This window comes from Hyperolius riggenbachi, chromosome 11 (genome assembly GCF_040937935.1).
Source record: "Hyperolius riggenbachi isolate aHypRig1 chromosome 11, aHypRig1.pri, whole genome shotgun sequence".
Taxonomy (NCBI): Eukaryota; Metazoa; Chordata; class Amphibia; order Anura; family Hyperoliidae; genus Hyperolius; species Hyperolius riggenbachi.
Genome location: NC_090656.1, coordinates 42,572,289 through 42,586,673, shown reverse-complemented (window position 1 = coordinate 42,586,673; position 14,385 = coordinate 42,572,289). Strand labels below are relative to the sequence as shown.

Below are 14,385 nucleotides of genomic sequence, written 5' to 3'. Positions count from 1 at the left end.
AGAGTCTGATTGCGCTGCCCTAGAGCTGCTTTCCACTCTGAGTAATACGCATGCTCAGTGGAAACTTAAAGCAAATTACCCCAAATATCTCCGGCAGCCATGCCTCCTAAACTCCTCGAATTGCAGCCCCCAAACCCTGCTAGTTCCCAAGATCCAAAAAACAAATTAGGTCAGGAACCAGCAGGGCTGGGGGACGGCAATTTGTCCACCCCATACCCTCAAAATCTGGGGAGTGTAGCAGTGGCTGCGGAGATATCCCTGCAGCATAAAATAATAGGAAATCTTGCAGCACAGCATCGTACTTCGCATGCGGGGCAGCGTACATTTTAGGGCAGCACGATCGGACACAGCACCTGGTAGAGCTTAAAGAGGAACTAGTGAAAATAACACAATGAATAAAATGTAGTCAGTGTTTGCTCATTGCAAATCTTTCCTCTCTCTGATTTACATTCTGAAATGTATCTCTGGTGGTGATATCTTTAGTGAGAAAGGGGGTATCAGCTACTGATTGGAACGAAGTTCAATCCTTGCATAAAGTTCTTCTTTGATTAGTAGCAGCAGTGTGCACTGCTGACGTGGGAAGGCTGTCCTGCTACCACTTGCTGTTGAACAATGATCTGCAGGCAGTAAAAATACCCGAACTATGATAACATCTTTACATAATCCTTCATAGTTGAAGAAAGAAGAGGCAGAACCCATCTGCACCCAGATCTTACCTCAATCAGTCACAACCACAAAAGAATATAAAAGAATAAAAAATCCTGTTTATTAACACACTTTAAAAAGTTAGTATTGATCATACATTTTTGGGTGATCTGAGTGTCTGGGCAGCTAAGGGAAAAAGGCTAGAAAGATCAAAGTCCTTGGTATAAGGATGCCTTATGTCCTTATACCAAGGACTTTGATCTTTCTAGCCTTATGGGTTCTCCCCTTGAATTTAGGGTGTAGTGCAATATTTCCTTGTTCTAAATCATGCCATACTGTTGTTATGTATATGAAAGTATAATTGCTGCTGTAAAATAACATCTTTTTCCCTTAGCTGCCCAGACACTCAATCACCCAAAAATGTATGATCAATACTAACTTTTTAAAGTGCGTTGAATATAAATGAATAAAAAATCCTGTTTATTAACGCACTTTAAAAAGTTAGTATTGATCATACATTTTTGGGTGATTGAGTGTCTGGGCAGCTAAGGGAAAAAGATGTTATTTTACAGCAGCAATTATACTTTCATATACATAACAACAGTATGGCATGATTTAGAACAAGGAAATATTGCACTACACCCTAAATTCAAGGGGAGAACCCATAAGGCTAGAAAGATCAAAGTCCTTGGTATAAGGACATAAGGCATCCTTATACCAAGGACTTTGATCTTTCTAGCCTTTTTCCCTTAGCTGCCCAGACACTCAGATCACCCAAAAATGTATGATCAATACTAACTTTTTAAAGTGTGTTAATAAACAGGATTTTTTATTCTTTTATATTCTTTTGTGGTTGTGACTGATTGAGGTAAGATCTGGGTGCAGATGGGTTCTGCCTCTTCTTTCTTGTTCTTTTTAACCCAGTCTCTCTGAGTCATATTATAAGGTGCTAACTATATATAAATAAGAGTTGGATGAATCACATATATATTCCCAATTCTTCATAGTTGCACTGAAAGATTGGAACACTTGATTGTGAGACAGAACTCACTGCATCACATGGTGTTGTAACGCTTTGGCTGGCCATATACATAGCAATTTTAATAAAAAATGACAGGGATCTATTACCTCCAATATGCCTGTTCGATCAGCTTTTAAGCGATTTCAGGTAGTTTATTGATCAAAAAGATGATCAGGCATGTTGGAAAATCGCCATCGAGGGGACATCAGACAAGATGACCAATGTCCAATTGAGAAGTGATCAATCAGATTGTTATTGACCTGTGTATGGTTAGCATAGGCTGCGTGTACATGGCTGTTGTTATTTTAATTGTATTTGAACAGCATATCACCTGTGTTCGCATAGATGCAATGTTTGCACACAAATAGTCTCATATGCATTTGTCTCAGTCCTGAAATGCAGGTGAACTGGACAGGCAGCATTTAGAAAACAATTGCAAATCAAACAGAATTCAAAAACAAAAAAAAATCAAAACCTGCTCCAAAGTCCCATCCAGCACGGAAACGTATAATACACCTGAAGTGAAACATAAAATAATGATTAAAACGAAGTATAGTGGTCCGTACCTGTTAGTATTACTTACCTTCCTGCGCTCTGTTTCTTCCAGCGTAGTTCCTGTAATCTGTTCCTCCTTGTATTTATTTATTTATATAGCGCCGACATATTACACAGCGCTGTACAGAGTATATTGTCATGCCACTTAACTGTCCCTCAGAGGGGCTCACAATCTAATCCCTACCATAGTCCTATGTCTATGTATGTATTGTGTAGTGTATGTATCGTAGTCTAGGGCCAATTTAGGGGGAAGTCAATTAACTTATCAGTTGAATACATTTTGCTGGGACTTCCCTGTATTCAGCTATATAGTGCGGCCACAGCCACAAGCTAGCGCATTTTTACTGAGCAAGTTCATGAATTGCGCATGCCCAGTAAAAGTAGCTGCTCATGCATAAAGTCAAGAAGATGCATGGGAGTGCGGCTGAGGGTGGAGAACTTCTTGCAAAATGCATTTGAATTCACAGAGCTTTATCAAACACTTTATCAAACGTTTGATAATTTACCTCATGGGTAAAATCTCATTTTGAAATCACTGAGGTGTTATATATTTATCAAATGTTTTATCGATAAAACGTTCAATAAATATATAACACCTTAGTTAATTCAAAGTTAGATTTTGCCCATGAGGTAAATTATCAAACATTTGATAGAGTGTTTGATAAAGTTCCGTGAATTGAGGCCAAAGAGGAGATCGCGGGTAACCGAAGCGACACTGGAAGGAACGCAGGAAGGTAAGTAATCCTACAGGGGGTGGCCCACTATACACAATTAATAACCTTATTAGAGGAGACTAAGACTTAAAACTTAACTTTTAATAAATACAATTAAAATGTTGGTAGTACTACTAAACGTATTTGTGAAGTGACAAGTACAGTGGATTGAGGCTCAATAATGATTGGTGACCCCGATAAATGGTGTTAGGGGTTACCTCAATTCACACTGCTATATAGACAATACAAATACACCCTACATAGAAAACTCTACATGTTTCCACCCCCTAAATAGGGGCTTTATCAGGGGTACAGAAAAGTACTCGTGCAAGAGTGCCCTGTGCTAAAGTGGATACATCTATATAAATATACAATTCACATATCACAAAATAGCTGCTACCTATCTCTATAGAGCACTTTTCTGTACCCCTGCCGAAGACCCCATTTTGAGGAGTGAAATATGTAGAGTTTTCTATATAGGGTGTATTTGTATTGTCTATATAGCAGTGTGAATTTAGGCAACCCCTACCGCCATTTATCCGGGTCACCAATCAATCCACTGAACTTGTCACTTTTGCAAATATGTTAAGTAATATCACCAATGTTTTTAATCATATTTATTAAAACTTAAGTTTTAGGTCTTATTCTCCTCTAATAAGGTTATTAACTGTGCTACTCAGCATTCAGCATTCTGGTTTTACAGAGCAGCCTACTGAACTTTTAAACCCTTCTCTGGAGAGTAAAAGAAAATGCAATGACTGACAGTTGAGATAACATTCTTCAGAAGACAGAGATCTCTGCGACTTTGAAAGTCGTGGAGCTCAATGGCTCTTTTGCATAGATAACAACTGGAGTTTCTTAACTCTTTCTGTACTGGAAACAATATTAGACTTATGTCTCTGTTCTTAATGTTTTATTTCTTAGCTGTACTACACATACAAATCATTATATCATTTTTTTCCGCTTCAGTGTCTCTTTAATTATAATATTTAACTTCCGGTGAAATGTAATAATAGAGTTACCTTCAGGTTCACTTTAATATACGCTTATTGTAAGGAACTGTAATACTGTACCAGATATACATCAAATAAATAAATAAATGCACGAGTAAAACAAGGAGCCTTTGTAATCATTTGAAAACATTTATTGATAGATGTGTTACAGCCTCTGCCATGCTTATTAACATATTAAACTGATGATGGTATTACAGTGAGAAGACAGCACCGCAAGAGGCACAACAATCACACATCAACATAAGAAAGATGTCTCCATACATTGAATTTCACACATTTATAAATATTATGACCACAGTATCCTGGAACCAGCTTGGCAGCAGGTGCGTTGAATGAATACATTGAACAGCTGCGGATGGTAAAAATAGGGCAATGAAACAAAAATATGCAAATAGATATTGCATACAGAAGGGACTAAGTTATGAAATCTGGAAGAAAATGGGCGGTGCTATTGCTCATAGAAACCAGTGAGGTTTCGCCAAAGAATCGATGAGTCTGATCTGAAGCTATGGGCAAGAGATCCATCCAAGACTTCCTCTTTGTGAGTTTTTGGATAAATGGGGATGAATCTGAATCTCTGTAGGGTTGTTACTTGTCTCTGTCCCCACTGAGGAGAAAAGACTTCTGTTCTGCATTTGTGAGTAAAGCACATAGGAGACAATAAGCTATAGGCCTTTGACAGGAAAATAAGCTCTAGGCTTTTGGCAGGACAAACAGCCTGTGTAATGCTGAATACACACGTTGAGATTTCCCGTTCGATTCCCGGGATCGACCGGATCGAATCGATTATTTCCAACATGCTCGATTCGGATTTCGATCGTTTCTGCCGTCGATTTGCATGTTAAGTATGCCAAATCGACGGCAGAAACGATCGAAATCCGAATCGAGCATGTTGGAAATAATCGATTCGATCCGGTCGATCCCGGGAATCGAACGGGAAATCTCAACGTGTGTATTCAGCATTAGATTTCAAGTCTACTAAGGAAGATAGAGTGAGAAAAAATGGTGTCTTGTGATATTTGATGGTGGATAATCTACACAACAGCCTCCAGTCATGGGTATCTAACCTTTTGCTGTTACTTCTCTCAGGAATCAGAGGGGGCTAAAGGCAAAGAACAGAGGAATACGGTGAGGTAAATTCTGGAGCCAGAGGCAACCTTGATGACCTCGCCCACCATTGTGTCACTCCTTATATGGGCCGATACATCCAGGGCATCTGGGCTGCTCATGTCGTGGTGCATTTTGGCTCTGACATGCTTATCTGTTATGTTGATGTATCTGTTATGTTGATGCAGATTTAACGTTCATTTTCTGAAAACGAATGCAGCTTGGAATTTGACCAAATTGTAAATAATCAGGTGTTGCATTACATTTTATTGGTCCAATTGGGATTTTAAAAAATTGCATAAAACTCAAAATTATTATTGGGGTTGCAAGGGCCATACGTCATCATTAGGGACAATCAAAGATATGCAAATTCTTCTGAGTTGATACAAAATTATATGCAAATATACGTAGCTTGAAAATGGGCCAATCAATTTAAACCCAGGTTTAATTGATTGGTTCATTTTCAAGCTGCATATATTTGCATAATTTCAGAAGAATTTGCATCTCATTGATCATCCCTATTCATCATCCGTATGGCGCTGGCGTCCCTATTTGGAGGCTTATCTTCCTCAAAGGTCATGCAAGCTACCAGGAACATCTTGGCTTACATTAACTGCAGTGACTTTATTCATCCAAAGGTGACCTGCACTGTGCCTTGTGTTCTTTGCCTTTATCCTGACAGCAATTATTAACTTTAAACAGTGGTAATATTAATAATGCAAAATATTGCATTTATTGATTAGGGCCTCATTTCATGCAATTTTATGCACACTGTACACAGTGCTTGCCCATAGCACTCAGCCAGACCTCATTGTTCACATTAAATGTGGAATCTCAATGGGAAACACCCACATTATAGCTACCGCTGCTCTAGTTACATAGCCCAGTCCCAAAGAAAAGCTGCATCTCTAATGTGTGACTTTTTCTTTGTATATCTTTTAGATGTTAATTCTGAGCGGAGTAATCTTTTGGCAATGTTGGTTACATTGAGGTTTTGTTAGTGACTACCTGAGTGTAGAAGGTTGTATTCCTGATAATTTTGCACAGATCTAATACACAGATATAGTAAGGCGTGGTATTACTGTATATATATACACACACACCAACACACACACACACACACACACACACACACACTACACCACACATACAGACACAACACACACACACACACCACTCACAGACACAACACACACACACACACACACAGACACAACACACACACACACGCACACACACACACACACACACACACACACACCACACACACACCACACACACACTACACCACACATACACACACACACCACACACACACCACACACACACTACACCACACATACACACACACACACACACACACACACACACACACACACACACACACACTACACCACGCATACAGACACAACACACACACACACTACACCACACATACAGACACAACACACACACACACTACACCACACATACAGACACAACACACACACACCACTCACAGACACAACACACACACACCACACCACACACACACCACTCACAGACACAACACACACACACACACACACCACTCACAGACGCAACACATACACACACACACAAACACCACTCACAGACACAACACACACACACACACACACACACACACCACTCACAGACGCAACACACACACACACACACACCCACACCCACACACACCACTCACAGACGCAACACACACACACACACACACACACACACACACACACACACACACACACACACACACACACACACACACACACACACACACACACACACACACACACACACACACACACACACACACACACACACACACACACACACACACACTACACCACACATACAGACACAACACACACACACACACACCACTCACAGACACAACACACACACACACACACACACACACACACACACACACACACACACACACACACACACACACACACACACTACACCACGCATACAGACACAACACACACACACACTACACCACACATACAGACACAACACACACACACCACTCACAGACACAACACACACACACCACACCACACACACACCACTCACAGACACAACACACACACACCACACCACTCACAGACGCAACACATACACACACACACAAACACCACTCACAGACACAACACACACACACACACACACACACACCACTCACAGACGCAACACACACACACACACACACACACACCCACACCCACACACACCACTCACAGACGCAACACACACACACACACACACACACACCCACACCCACACACACCACTCACAGACGCAACACACACCACACACACACACACACACACACACACACACACACACACACACACACACACACACACACACACACACACACACACACACACACACACACACACACACACACACACACACACACCCTTAGTAAAGAGCCATTTTCCAGTGTTTTAAATACAAAAGTATGTTGTCATATGTAAGACAAGTTCATAGTGTACAGGAAGGCAGAAGGCTTGTCTGTATATCACAGCACATGGTATACGTTATCACAATAATTACACTAACAACACAGGCCTAATCTACACACACGCTCGTTTTTTTTATGTACAATTGTGTATCAACGGCTTGGTATACTTCACTATGGAGATACCACTTTCATAATAAAATAATATATATAATATCTGTTGTACGAGCCTGTTTGAAATGAAGTGTCACTAAAAAAAACATATTTTGTCTTGTAGCCAGCTAAGAAATCCAGAACTGACAGTAAGCTATATTGTACTTCTGTGCAATTCTGCTGTGTACTCTGATTGGAGTACTGTTGTCAAGAGACTGTGCAGAATCTCCCAACACCTTGCTGCAGTATTAATTAACCACTAGAGCAGGTGCCTTTGGTGCTCAATATTAACCCCTGGATTCATGCATTGGATGGCACTCCAATCTGCCAGTTTATATTTGAAACACTGTGAAATGACTGTGTTTTATATGTGCATAAACACAGGTAATCAAGCTGAAATAATGTTTGCTATTAATAGGGAAGACAGTTTAATTTGACGAAATGCTGCTCTTCTGATCTGTGAGAACTGGAATTGGCAGGGGCCAAAAATGGACATTTTCACAAAGCTAATGAGATTCAGGAGGTAATAAATAAAGCTGCCCTGTCCAGCCCCTGCTATTTCCAGCTACTTTACAACATTCCTGATCTTCCTCTGATAGGTTCAGATTCATATTTTTAAAAATAAAGCTTGGAGATGCTATAAATAGTTCTGATGACATCATCACTTAAGGCCCACTTCATTTACTATCAGCTGACTGAATGATGCAGTCCAGCAGTACCAGTTGTCAACTGAGCACAAGACTGAACTTCCGATGATGCCTAGCAGATTTAAAGGCTATCCAAGCATAAACAAAAACTGACAATTTCCTCACATATATCTATAGCTCTTTAGATTTCCCTGTGACAAAGGAAACAGCAATCCAAAATGGCTAACCCACCAATGTCATAACAATACAGGAAGTTCAGCCACATTGGTGATAATGGAGATATCAGCGTATGATTATTAAAAAGAAGACTGTTGCATCTTCCTGGATCAATCAGAGGTAATTAGCATTTTTTATATAATATGAATTCCCAAGCAAATGTTCACTTTTGCTCTCCTTTCCTCTTCACTTAGTGAAGAACAGATTCTCCTCTCCTGAAAGTACTTTTTTAGGAGAGTACTGAAGAAAAAGACAGCAACAGGCAGCATCTTACACCTGTGTTGAAAACTGCCTGTTGGACCAGGAGATGCAAATTGAACCTTTGCTGGAATTTCCAAGTCTGACGACTACAGTACAGTGTGTTATGGAAGATCGCTGCAAACCAGGTAGAGATAATTAAAAGTAGGCAAGATATATCTCACTCACAGCAGAACATGCAATACAGAATATCACAGTGATACAAGTTACCTCAGACCTCCAAGCCTTTTTGCTTGAGGCATTATGATAGGTGTTGTGGAAAACAGATAGAAAAAAGGATAATGTATCTAACTACGCATGTATCAGGCAGTGCCATTCTCCCCAATGTCTACTATAGATAGCAAGACTATGCCCAGTGCAAGAGCTCTAATGGTCCTGATACTGTGGTGTGCAAAGAAAAACATCCTTGCATAAACACTATTACATGACATAATCAAACTCCATGTATGGAAAGTGTCTTAAAGGAAAATGGACTTTATCGAAGTGCCTAATGGAGGAAATGTTCTAGCTGCCACCGCAAATAACTAGAATTGTTTTTTATATATATATAGCCTCAGTTCTTTTTTTAAACTTTCTTTTGATAGAACATTAATTATGTATAAAACCATTGGCATGAGGCACCAAAACTTGCCAAGGACAGTCACAGTGTCAAAGAGGCTGGAGAGGAGAACAGCTTGTTATTGATCTTATAACTTCTGCCTCCCCTACTGGTTCACCACTGCATAAAGCTTTTTGTAAAACTGCTACAGTATATTTTTATTAAAACCAAAAAAGGATAATGTATGCCTGCTGCACAAATTCATAGATCCTCAGCAACCAAGCAGCTTTTGTCTTCACGTTGTCTTGGTCTTTAATAGCTGTAGGAGCTGCCATCCCCCCTCCCTTTCCTCTTCCCTTATTTATCCAGGGGAAGGTGTGAATGTAATCAAGTGTGACTTCCCTTCTAAACTGTTGGAAGTACAGTGTCCTATCCAAAACTTATCTGCCTGCTCTTTCTGTGGATGGAAGGCCTCGGAAGCAGAGAAACAAAAGCCTCTAACAAACAAAAGAGGAGGTAGAATTGCATTTTTTTAGTAATAAGCCACATTGTTAGTATGCATTTTTACTATGCTATTGAGATGATCTGGGTCCTAAAAATGCTGATTGGTTCACTTTAAGTCAATTGGGCATGCAGGAAGGAGAATGATTACTACTGTTAGCTGAAATCTTGCCTGGCTGTTGGTTTTGGGCCCGCTCATACTTTTGTAAGGTGCTGTCAGTTATCATGCTCTGCACATTGTGTGCCACACGCATGATAACATGAAAGTTTACCATTCACAGTAGAGAAAGTGTTCCCGCAGATTGCGGTGTAACGCACCTGGGAACATTTTAGCACACGAAGCAGGCAGCTTCCTCTCACGTTATGTTGTGCTTGAGCTGCACAATGTTTTTGGTGAAACGGAATCTGTCATGCATTGGGGATGCATGCAAGAAATTGTGCTCATGTTGTCTACTGCAAAAGAGCCTTAATAATGAATATGTGTAGTACAGCTAAGGAATAGAACATTGGTAGCAAAGAAAAGAGTCTCATATTGTTTTCCAGTACAGGAAGAGTTAAAAAACTTAAAGACAAACCATAACCAAGAATTGAACTTCCTCCCAATAAGTAGCTGATACCCCCTTTCCAATGAGAAATCTTTTCCTTTTTACAAATGGATCATCGGGGAGCTCTGTATAGCTGATATTGTGGTGAAACCCCGCCTACAATGTGATGTCAGGACCTTGGTTCTGACATCACACTGTGGGAGCCTTTTGCATTGTGGGAAATAACAGCTGTTTACAGCTGTTTCCAACTGCCCCAAAAGCAAGCAGCATCTCCTTCCAGTGACATCAGCTGCCAGCAGTAAAAATGTCACCATGTGATAAATGTCAGAATGTAAATCGGGGAGAGGAAAGATTGTACAATGGGCAAACGCTCACTAAATCATTTATATGTAATTATTGTAAAAATGAAGCACTTATTATTACATTATTTTCACTGGAGTTCCTCTTTAAGGGCCCGTTTCCACTATCGCGAATCCGCATGCGGGCAACGCATGCGGATCCGCACAGTCAGTAGAAGTGGATGGGACTGTTTCCACTTGTGCGTTTCCCCGCACGTTTTTCTGTGCAGAAAAAATCTGCAGGGTAGGGGCCTCAGAATTCGCCTGCGTGTGGAATGCAGGCGAATCGCACACAATGTATTTAATAGGGAAATCGCATGCGTTTTCCCCATGCGTTTTTGCCGCGATTTCGCATGCGATTTCGCATAGGTACCCATGTTAATTCACACAGGCAGTGACATGGTTAAAATCGCATACAGCCTTACCTATGCGAAATCGCATGCGAAATCGCGGCAAAAAACGCATGCGGAATCGCACCCGCATGCGATTTGCCTGCGGTGATTCGCCGGCGATTTCGTAACGCTACAGTGGAAACGGGCCCTAAAGAGAATCTGTATTGTTAAAATCGCACAAAAGTAAACATACCAGTGCGTTAGGGGACATCTCCTATTACCCTCTGACACAATTTCACCGCTCCTCGCCGCATTAAAAGTGGTTAAAAACAGTTTTAAAAAGTTTGTTTATAAACAAACAAAATGGCCACCAAAACAGGAAGTAGGTTGATGTACAGTATGTCCACACATAGAAAATACATTCATACACAAGCAGGCTGTAAACACCCTTCCTTTTGAATCTCAAGAGATCATTTGTGTGTTTCTTTCCCCCTTCAGCTCTCATGCACTGAAGTTTAAGGCAGGGAACACACTACATGCGTTTCTGCGCGTTTTGCCGCGAACGGCAAAACGCGCACGATTTTAGAGGCTATTGAAATTAATAGCCTAGCTCGGGAAACGCTGCGCCGCATGCGTTTGTGCGCGTTTGCCTCCGCGTTTTGTAGCCACAGTTTTCTGCTTTTTTCCGCACATTGCATGACACTACATGCCATGCAAACGCAGAAACGCAGAAACGCACGCGGAAAAACGCACGCGTTAGACGCGACCGCAAAACCCGACGGAAACCTGGGAAACGCAGGGGAAAACGGCCCTGCAAGTGTGTTCCCTGCCTCAGGCTGCTCCTTTCTTCCTGCAAACAGCTTTGCCTTTGTCTGTAATTCCTCAGTATGTGAAAGCCCAGCCAGCTCAGAGGAGGATTTATCCAGCTTGTAAAAGATAAGAGAGAAGAGAGAAGTTGCCCTAATCTAAATAATACACAGGCAGTGTGCAGAGAGGGGCCTGGAGGGGGGAGATGCATCACAGAACCACAACACTGAAGAACTTGGCAGCCTTCCAGACACAGGCTGACAAGTTTGACAAGAGAGAGATAAGTTGATTTATTACAGAGATGGTGATAGTAGAACGTGTTGCAGTAAGCCAGAACACATTAGAATAGCTTTTGGAACTTGTAGGATGATAAAAAACAGGATGCAATTTTTGTTACGGAGTCTCTTTAAAGAGAGTCTGAAGCGAGAATAAATCTCGCTTCAGACCTCATAGATAGCAGGGGCATGTGTGCCCCTGCTAAACCGCCGCTATCGCACCGCTAAACGGGGGTCCCTTCACCCCCAAATCCCCTCAGTGCAGCGGGGGAGCGCTTCCTGGTTGGGGCAGGGCAAACCGCCGCAGCCATGCCCCACGCGCGTCTGTCAGCGCGTATCTTCGCCTCTCCCCCGCCCCTCTCAGTCTTCCTTCACTGAGAGTGGCGGGGGAGAGGCGGCGATGTGCCGCTGATAGACGCGACTGGAGGCAGGGCTGCAGCCGTTAGCCCTGCCTCCAGGAGCAACCAAGTCTGCGACCAAGTGTTGCAGTGGGAGGTTTGGGGGTGAAGGGACCCCCGTTTAGCGGCGCGATAGCGGCGGTTTAGCAGGGGCACACATGCCCCTGCTAACTATGAGCTCTGAAGCGAGATTTATTCTCGCTTCAGAGTCTCTTTAAGTTGTGATCTATGCAAAAGAGCTTCTCTGAGCCATTCGACCCACACTCCTGTTTTCTGAAGCACTCAAATAGCCAAGAAACAGTGAGAGACAGCTTGAGATAAGGTTTTACTGCAGGAAAGTTCAAAGGGTCATTACTTCTGCTTTGTTTTAGAGCTTAAAAGATCGAGTGTGGTAGCAAAACTGCAAATGTGACCAAATGATGGAATGTTAAAAAAAAAAGCTATATAACTGAAAATAAAACTATGAGACACTTTCCTTTGCTACTTATGTTCTATGCATTATCCATACTGCACATTTCATTATCTCATACGTTTTCTTTTCACTTTAGGATTGCTTTTAGTCTATGAGGGAAGTAATGCAGACTAAAAAAGACAATTCCCTATGGCTCCTGTAGGTGACAAATGTTTGTCATCCAGACGGTGTGATAATCGAGGACCGAAATTACCTTGTCAGCTGTGGGCAAAAAAGGATCGTTTTCATTAAAACACTTTCACCATTTTTCTACTTTCCTCTCATTCCCTCTGTGGTAGGACCAGCCTGGAGGGTTACGGCAGCGACTCTGGCTGCATTAACTGTACTAAGCAAATTAATCCTAATTGATGTACGAGCTATGAGGCTTGCTACATGGGAAGGTGTTTAGGGTCTGTCCAGTGAACTAATGCACTGCGTTCTGTAAATTAGCTGAGGCCACAAGTGGTTTCCCTCCAGGGCTTCCAGAGCAATAAAGAAGAAACGCCACATGAGGTATGAGGTACCTGTCAGTGCAGAAGGCAGGGGAGGGGCCAGTCACTCAGCTTGAAGCATGTGAAAGCAATGTGAAGAAAAAGGAAACCATTTGGATTGTTTGTCCCTCAATCACTTATTAATAAAATTGCAGAAAGGGCAGAATCATGGATCCAGTGATTCTAGTCCAACTATGTACATTGGTACACATACTGAAGAGTGGATTTTCTAAGTGTGGTCTTTACATCTTATATATTTTATATAAATCTCTTTATTTTGCAACTTTTTTTTTTTGTTTTTTCTTCGCTGATTGAAGTGTTATCAATTTTGAATAGCTATTTCTCTTATTATCTAACCACATTTTTTTCTCCAAGCTTCAGCTCAGAGTCGCACTGAAGGCTCTTAACCCTTTAGCAGCCAATTTATTTAGAGGCTTACAAGTACTTCAGGCCAATTTTAGCGCATTTGTAACCGTACATTTGCTTGCTACTAACTAGTGCTGCTGTAATGTGTATTTATGGCCACGTGTCACTAGGGGGCAGTGTGAGACAATAATAGAGGACTGTCTGCTTTCAGTTTTTGTGTTTTCTGTTAGCAGGGAGAGATCAAAGCATTCCAAGAATTTACAGCATAAGGAGTTCTGCCGACTGAGGTCAATAGCAGTGCATTTATCACAAACAAGATAACTCTACTGAAGCTGCTAATGTGTTAATGAGGCTGTCTAAGGGCCTGGTCTCTACTTACATACACAGACACAATCACGTTCAGTAAACACAGATATTAGACTAGGCTGCCCTCCTCATCACAAACACACTCAGCTTGCCAGGTAAAATGTCACAAACAGGTAAAATGTTTCAACAGTTGTAGCCTAGTCATACATAATTTTAATCCAATT

The 14,385-nt window shown here is 41.5% G+C and overlaps 1 long non-coding RNA gene across 1 annotated transcript; it reads left to right on the top strand.

Moving 5' to 3' along the window:
* Positions 1–8,406: 8,406 nt before the first annotated feature.
* On the top strand, positions 8,407–13,394 carry LOC137537668 (uncharacterized). The gene is made up of 3 exons (XR_011024652.1): positions 8,407–8,675; positions 8,750–8,941; positions 13,096–13,394. It is a non-coding gene; the product is annotated as an uncharacterized lncRNA (long non-coding RNA).
* Positions 13,395–14,385: the final 991 nt, after the last annotated feature.